Source organism: Pundamilia nyererei, unplaced genomic scaffold, assembly GCF_000239375.1.
Source record: "Pundamilia nyererei isolate P.nyererei 1_Seehausen unplaced genomic scaffold, PunNye1.0 scaffold00339, whole genome shotgun sequence".
In the NCBI taxonomy this organism is placed as follows: domain Eukaryota; kingdom Metazoa; phylum Chordata; class Actinopteri; order Cichliformes; family Cichlidae; genus Pundamilia; species Pundamilia nyererei.
Window position 1 is genome coordinate 357,958 of NW_005187740.1, and position 8,314 is coordinate 366,271.

The 8,314-nt window shown below is 39.0% G+C and overlaps 1 long non-coding RNA gene across 3 annotated transcripts; it reads right to left on the bottom strand.

Moving 5' to 3' along the window:
- Positions 1-2,125: 2,125 nt before the first annotated feature.
- Positions 2,126-8,306, bottom strand: LOC102198214 (uncharacterized). Of its 3 annotated transcripts, none has more exons than XR_312272.1 (4): positions 8,098-8,306; positions 3,440-3,538; positions 2,696-2,793; positions 2,126-2,600 (listed from the first exon to the last, which is right to left on the bottom strand). It is a non-coding gene; the product is annotated as an uncharacterized LOC102198214 (long non-coding RNA). The 3 variants fall into 3 exon arrangements; XR_001290621.1 differs by lacking the exon at positions 8,098-8,306 and adding an exon at positions 4,777-5,272 and having other exon boundaries at positions 3,440-3,829; XR_312273.2 differs by lacking the exon at positions 8,098-8,306 and having other exon boundaries at positions 3,440-3,876.
- Between the last annotated feature and the right edge of the window lie 8 nt (positions 8,307-8,314).

The following is an 8,314-nucleotide window of genomic DNA, read 5'->3' on the forward strand; positions in this document are numbered from 1 at the left end:
CTTTCCCCTCCTGAGACGTCTGACGGTTTGCCAGAATCTCTTCGAGGCAGTCCGAAAGTCTTTTTCCATGGCCTCTCCGAACTCCTCCCACACCCGAGTTTTTGCTTCAGCCACTGCCCGAGCCGCATTCCGCTTGGCCTGTCGATACCTGTCAGCTGCCTCCGGAATGCCTCCAAGTCCCAATCAAAGGAACTTTGTAAAGAAGAGTGACCCAGAATTGAATGTGAGAGATCATTAAACTCAGTTTTTCTACACGCTGTTTCTGAATTTGGGCTTTGTTTGAGTGTGTGTTCTTGTTCATCTCAGTTTGTAAAGGATTAATTTTAGGACATGATAAAGACTTTTTATCACTGGTGTAAGTCACATAAATCCAATGATTTCTCAATTCAGATTAACAAATATCATCATTCTTGATCTGCCATCTGGACCTGTTTTTGCCCCATCTTCTCTCATCCCTGCTCGTTTTGCTAACCTCTTTGGGACTTTTGGTCATTCAGATTCAGTTATTGTAGTACCTTCACTTTCTTTTATTTCCCACCCATTTTATGTTTCTGTGTAGTTTCTTCTTTGTTTTGCCATTTTGAGTTTGGTATTTTAGCTCATTTGTACTTCAGAGTTATTTCTCTTATTCTCATTCCTGGCTCTATAATTTGCAATTATGTTTTTCCTGATTTTGTCGGCTTCCTGCCTGCCTGTGTTTCTGTTTACAAGTTCAGTTACTTCCTGCTTTATTTTGTTTGGTGTTTTGTCTCTTGTCTTTGTATTTAGTTTCACACCCCTTCTCTTATTTTCTCAGTTAGTAAAACTACCCTCCCAGGTATCTCCTGTTTGCCCTCATCATCTTGTTTATTTATTCCTTCAGCTTTATTCAGCTTTTTTGTGTTTTTCCTCATTACATTTGTGTGTGTCTCATTTCTGTATAGTTTTTGAATTCCTGGGCAACATTTTCATTGGAATTTAGCATTAAAGCTGCCTTTTAAATGTATTTCCTGTCTCCTGGGTCCTACATTTGGGTCCAAATCCTGCCTACCAGACATGACACGTGACCTGTTTGTACTGGTTGGAGCAGGATGGGGCCCAACATAGTCAGAATACATGGAAACAGGAAGCTGGCATTTTACTGAGAAGCAACAACTGAAATTGTTTTTACAGGTTGTCACTTGCTGTTGTTTTCAGAACGTGTGAGGAAAGCGCTGAATAGTTTCCTGCGAAATCTGACCAACAAACACTCACATGGCCTTGAGGAAAGAGGAACATTGTGAAACTCTTTTTTTAAATAATATCATCCAGATTTGTTTCTGTCCCTTGTTGTTCTCAAATGTTTAATAGGTTCATATTAAACATTACAAAGAAATACTTCAAACCACATTTTCTCTTTCAAACAAACAAATCACTGGTGTGAACTCAAGTTCTATTTGTGTTAAATAACTACACCAATGCCTAAACCAAAAATAAATGCTGTAATCAAACTGAAAATGATCGCAGTGTATTTTCACAGAACAAAAGAATAATGCCACAGGTATGTAGAAAGGTCTTTTACATATTCTTATACTAAAACAAACCTATTATGCAATAATTTGCAAAGACCATATAATCTTAGATTTTAAATCAACAGCCCAAATGTTCAAACTGAGATTATTAATGTGGATGAATTAGTTATTTGTGAACAAAGTCTTTCTGGAGAACTTCAGTGTTTACCAGGGATGCTTTTAAAAAAACACATTTAATTTTGTTACATGTTATTGTGACAGACTGGTGATCTGTCCAGCGTGTACCCCTCCTTTAGCCCTATGACAGCTGGTATAGACTCCTGCATACTTAAAATGGATAAGCAGAGGAAAATGGATGGCTCAGTAATTTTGACAGCTTCTCACAACATTATTTTTAAATTTGATGCTGCAACAAATTAAAAAAAATATGTTTTTTTTTTAAAAATCGCATTTCTCACAGTCAACATGTGATATTTTGTCTTTGTCCTGGTTTCAGTTCTGTTTGACATTTAATTGTAAAATGCAGCTTTCTGTTGTCATACTTAATCATCATGCTGACCTTTTAGGGAAAGAGACTGTGTTTAAAATCTGTGTTTTCAAAGCAGCATAAACAACAAAACAGCTGAAACAAAACAACAAAAACTGATAAACAGATACAAACTATAAGAGAACAAATAAATATTAAATGTTGGAGTTTCATATTTACAGGTTTTCACAGCAGCATTGAGTTATGGTGTTAAATCCTGAAGCACCTTAAAGCAGGTTTGGCTAAAGGTTGTCACATTCTTGGGTCCATCTCAGCTCAGAAGCAGAGCAGATTGTCTCTGACTAAAATTAATCTTGCAGCACTTTCATCAAGTTTGTGGAAAATTTTGATTCAGAACTTTTGGTCCAACAACTCAAACCAGAGAGGAAAAAATAAATCCTCCTACGAGCGGAGGAGCAGCAAGTCTTCAGTTATCAGACTGACCTCTGTCCAGCAGGTATCATCCACCTGTACAGGTGTGTCCATCAGCTTTGAGGTAGTGTGGAGCGAGGAAGCTGAATTTTGTAATAAACACACTCTTGAAGCGGAGCAGCAGAGGGAGTGGGGAACTGGATCTCCTCGTACTGAAACACAACAGCAGCACTGAGTAAAGGACAAAGTAGCACTGAAGGAGAACAATGAGCATGAGCTGCAGGGTCACCTGTACACTTTGAGTTACCTGTGGAGCCTCCAGCCTCTCACTGGTCCCAGCTGGAGGGAGGTTTGCCTGATACTTGCTGATTCTCCTCTTCAGACACAGCCATACACAACTCAGACCTGCCAACAGACCATCAGAGGAGTCACTTCACCTTCACACTCACATCAGTACTCATCACATACAACACATTTCTCCACTGCGCAGAGAAACCTTTCAACATCTGGACAGCAGAAGCACAGCTGAAGCCTGCTGGAGCAGTGATCAGTACGTTTGTGCTGTACTGTCTGTACAGCGTCGGCTTTCAGCCCCCATGGATTACATCGACGTACTTTGGTAATATGTGAGTAGCATTAAGAATGTTGTGGGCCAACTTTAAAAATACTTATTTCCACAAATGTACAACTATAAAACCACCTCACATACTTGCAGCTTATGTGTAAAAGTTACAGTATGAACCTGCACTTGTAAATGTTTTATAAGCTGGATGAATATAAACTACAGATGCCTGAATCCACATAGTAAGAAGCGCTGCTGGAAGGAGAGGGTTACAAGATGAGTTGACATCTATTATAAAAATAAGAGGTTGGTTCAAAGCAAGCTTGACTAAAAATTACTGTGGCTGAGCTGGTTGCATTAAGTACTGCTGCATGAGTTAGTGGTAGCATTTCTGCATATCTACATATGCAACATGTTGCTGTGGAGGGGTGCTGGTATTAATAGAAGAGCAGGCAGACCACAGAGGTTTAGACAAAATGACAGACTCACAGAGCACTAAAAAGAGCACAAAGTTCAGGATCACTGAGCTGACGAGGAAAGTCTGCCTCTGCAACACTTCACACTCAGGGTCAGGGGTTGGACAGATATCTGGAAGAAGAAAAGTTACACATATCAAACAAGAAATTATAGTGTTTTGTAAAACTATCAGACATTAACAATGTTTTCATGTCTGAGGCCCAGCTGACTACACTTTAACAAATAGTTCATCTAGTCAACCCAAGTTACTGTTTTATATTACAGGAACTTTCAAAAGCTGAAAAAAATTGCAGTAATAAAAAAAAATCGTATCTGTTTTTGCTCAGGCTTTGGGCAACGCGATTCCCGTGTTGTGCCAAAGACATTTTGCACTGGTGTTTATTTATTATAATATTAGAAATACTATTGTATTGTGTAATGTGCTTTTTTTTTTTTTTGCCTGTCCCGTTTGGCTCTTTTGCCATCAGAATTGTTGTCTAAAGGCAAAGAAAGATGCCCAACGGATTTACTTTACCAAACTGACCATACCAGCCTTGCCGTAATGGTCCATTTGATTCACCTTTTATTGTTTATTTTATTTTCACTTACTGAATACGGGACAGACTTGACTGGGGGAAAGAAGGGGAGAAAGAAAGAGGGAAAGAGAAACAGCTGAGAAGAGGGACGGGGGAGAAGGGCAAAAAACACAAACCAACAGAATGAGCAGGAAAAAAAAAAGAAATAAAGAATGCATATATCAATCACCTGGATCACCTGCTGAGAAAGAAAAAAGAAAACAAGCAGAAGAGAACAAGAGTAATAGAATAAACAACATCACAATGATATATGGGAATATGACAGTAAATACTAAATATTAAACATTATTGTGCAGCACATAAGATCAACAGAACACAGTGTGCTTTGAGGTAGGAGCCAAAAAGGGTGTAGTTTGTGGGTGTGATCACCCGTGTGTACACCTGTGAGCATGGACGCGCTTGTTTTTTTTAAAAGGTTCCTTCATGTAATGATCTGCTAGAGGGTGTGGGGGGGCCACAGCCCCGTCCTCCAGGGCATGAAGCAGGTATGGAGGAGATCAAAACTCCAGACATCCAGAGGCCCCCAGAACACAAGAGACCAAGGAAGACCTCCTCTGCACCCTGGTGACATACCCCTACTCCAAGGTCCTGCATGTGTGGGTGGTTGTGGTGGAGCGGGAAGAGGGAGGCAGCTGGAGATGGGGAGGGAAGGAAGGGAGGGGCAGGTGACCCCTCCCTGGGGCCAGCTCCCCCGCTGACCCCAGTAGGCACCCCCATACTCCGCGACCCGCCAGGGAAAGGGGGCCCAGCCCCATCCAGACCGGGAAGAAATACTATTGTTTATTATTTTAACCTTTGACCATCTATGAGTTGCAGTTTTGAGGGTGAGTGGTAATTGATTAGTGAGCGATTAGTCTGTTGTAACTTTAGAGACCAACACAATGGTGGAAAACAAATGTTTCCAAGATTAGGTGAGTTGACAGGTTGATTTAGCAGCTGTTAGGATGATGTCTTTTTATGTTCTCAGGCACCCAAGTCAGGGAAGCGACTGGACTTGAAAGAAACTTTTTAGATTAGAGAAACTTAAAGTAGTCCAGTCGCTTTCTTTCAAAGCTCCTTGGAGCCTTTTATATTTCAAATTGGCAACCTGTTGAGGATCATGTCGTATTTGAGCAGTTGTCTTTAGAAATGAATGATGTCATCTTTTAGGTAAAGCCTCAAATTTTGTTTCGACTGTTCTTCTATTGTACAGTAAAGAGGTCACACTTCAAAGAAATAAGGTGGATATTACCTTTTTTTTTTTGCCATCAGAATTGTTGTCTAAAGGCAAAGAAAGATGCCCAACGGATTTACTTTACCAAATTGACCATCCCGGCCTTGCCGTAATGGTCCATTTGATTCACCTTTTATTGTTTATTTTATTTTTTATTGTTTATCCACCTTTTAAACAATAAAAGGTGGATATTACCAGAGATGGGCAGTAACACGTTACTGTAATCTGATAACTTTTTTTAAGTAACGAGTAAAGTAAGGGATTACTATTGCAAAAAAGGTAATTAGATTACAGTTACTTTCCCATAAGCACGCTGCATTACTAAACCGTGATTCTCATGGCAGTGACGTAAGCGAGTGCGACGTTCGTGGCAACAGTGGATCATATATCGGGTGGGGAGAGAGTATGATCGTGCAGCGTTTAAAGCGTGGAAGTACTGACCTGACTTTGAATTTGATTCCGTCAAAAGTGACAAAAACATTAGTGTCCTTTGTTCACTGCGTGGGAAGAAAACTTCTTTTTACAGTGAAAAAACCCTTAACTTCAGAGCAAGCTGCCACGGGAATGTGAAATTCACAAATCCTTCGACACACTGCGGCACACCTGCACCAGGGCAAACCTCCGCCTGCCCCACTCCTGCTTTACAGGTGAAAACAGAGCAACAGGACCGCTGAGTCTTTGATTTTATTTATTTTCTGCTGTGTTTTACTTGCATCTATTTGAAAGAGTGAGTGTAAACAAAAAAATATTTTATTTTATGAGCTGGAATGTGCAGAAAATAAGTTTAAATGTTAAACAAATTTCCTCCAGTCAGAGAATGTTGCATATAATTAAATTTTTGCTTGATGCATAAAGTTAAAAGATTAAAACTAATAAAAACAAGTTTTAAAAAGAGACTTTTTCATTTGATTACAGTTTGTATGGGCTTAAAGATCTATCACTTTATTACCTATTCAGGTTGTAAATCATGTTTTTAAAAAGTAACTAAGTAACTGATTACTTTTGCAAATAAGTAATCAGTAAATTAGCAGGATTACTCTTGGGGGGGAAATGATCAGTAATTAGTTACTGATTACTTTTTTCAAGTAACTTGACCAACACTGGATATTACTGAAGATTTACTTTACCTCTAAATAGGACACTGTTACAATAATGACTATTTGCAGAGAACTTTTAAAACACACAGTCACAAATTTCTTTACTGATTTGATAAAAACAAGTAAAATATAAGTTTACATTTCCACACAGACAAACATGCAGTCTTACATTCAGTCATCATGTTGACTAAATGAACTATAGTCAAAATAACTGGCTAAAGATTAAGGAAAAGCTAACCTACAAAAGTTATCAGATAATTCAAAGCAATCATTAAACTGACCAAATAAGAAAAACTACTTTCATGCCATGGTCATCTCTGGATATGAAAAAGTTCCACTTCCAGTTCCAAGACACTCACAAAATGATCAGAGGGACCAACTACTGGAATGAAGTCTTAGCAGATCTGCTATATTGCCACATACCTGATCATGTAGGGAAATATATATGCTCCAAATAAAGTTTATAAATGAATTCTAAATCTCTAGCAGCCAAGCTGCTGGAATAATTAGAGATTAGCTGAAGGTCTGAGCAATGCATGGGAATACTGAATCAGAACAATCGAGATGGGAAGAAGTTAAAGTTTGTGCTAATGGTTCCTCCGCTCGAGTGAGCCAGTGATGGTTTTGATTTTTGCAATGTTTCTAGACGAAAGAAACAAGACTGGGTGAGCTTTGTGATGTAAAAGTTAAATATCAAGATTCAAATGCTGATCAAGAACAACACCAAAGTTGTGATGGAGGAAATCTCATCAAAATTACATCAAACTAGTAACAGCTATGAAGTAATCACTGTGGTAGGAGGTAATAAATCTTCTATCAGTGATAAATTCAGGAACATTTTGTTTTATCTCTAGAGACAAGCCTATCACTGCATTAGTCACAACAGGGAGCTTCACCTATTACAGTCTGTGGTTTCCAACATTATACAAAAAAGCAACCATGAATGCACTGCACCACATAAATACCTCTGGTGCACTGCAGGGAAACTGTCACCACAGCCACCAAAGCCTGTGAGCTAAAGAACAATGCAATTTCAAACAGCATGATACAGAACTGCAGGAAAGCGTAATGAGTTTTTGACTAAGAAATAGCTTCACTAAAGCGTACCAGTGAAACTGTGTACAAACAATTACAGTGGAACCCCGACTTACGAATACCCTGTTTCACGAAAAATTCAATTTACGAAGGCACTGAACGGCAAGATTTCTGCCCGTGTTACGGCAAAATGCCTAAGTAACGAAATCCGCTTTCTCTGATTGGCTGAGCCTACAATGCCCACAATGCCTTCCGAATCATGTGACATCCCCTTGGCTTCTGTACTTGCGCTTTGCTGTTCCACTTGAACGACACATTGTTGTTCTAGTTAGCAATTAGCCTATAGCCTATCGTTCAGCATCGCCTCACTCAAAACGCGCAATGGGTGCTTTGACTTATGAAAGACCCTCGGGAACAGATTAATTTTGTAAGTCGGGGTTCTACTGTATTTATAAATGTAGTTTTAGTTATCAAATACAACTCTTTTTTTTAAATATATTTTTTTCTTTTCTTTTTTTTCATTGTGCACTTTGGCCCTTAGAAAACACAACATGCAAGATACTGAGAGCTCACTGAAGTTACACATTTAAGTTATCTTTATTAATCCTTTATATCCAGGTAAAATCTCATTGAGGTTAAACATTTATTTTCCAAGAGAGACCTGACATCATGGCAGGTCTCTCAAGTAAATCAATAGTAATACGTACTTCTGTTATTATTAGTATTAAATTTAATAAACTTTGTACTTACCTGAGACGAGGCTGAAACTCTCCACAAACTGAGTGCTGCCTCCTCTCTTGATGCCACAGAAGTAAAGCCTGCAGTCCTCTGCTGTCAAGTTTTTAATCACGAGTTTGTTTCCCAGGATTGAAAATTTGGTTTCAAAATCAGGAGAGTAGTAGGTAGAGTCTGCTGAAGAAAAACTGCGACCGATACCTGCTCTGAACTGACTGTGGATCTCCATGTA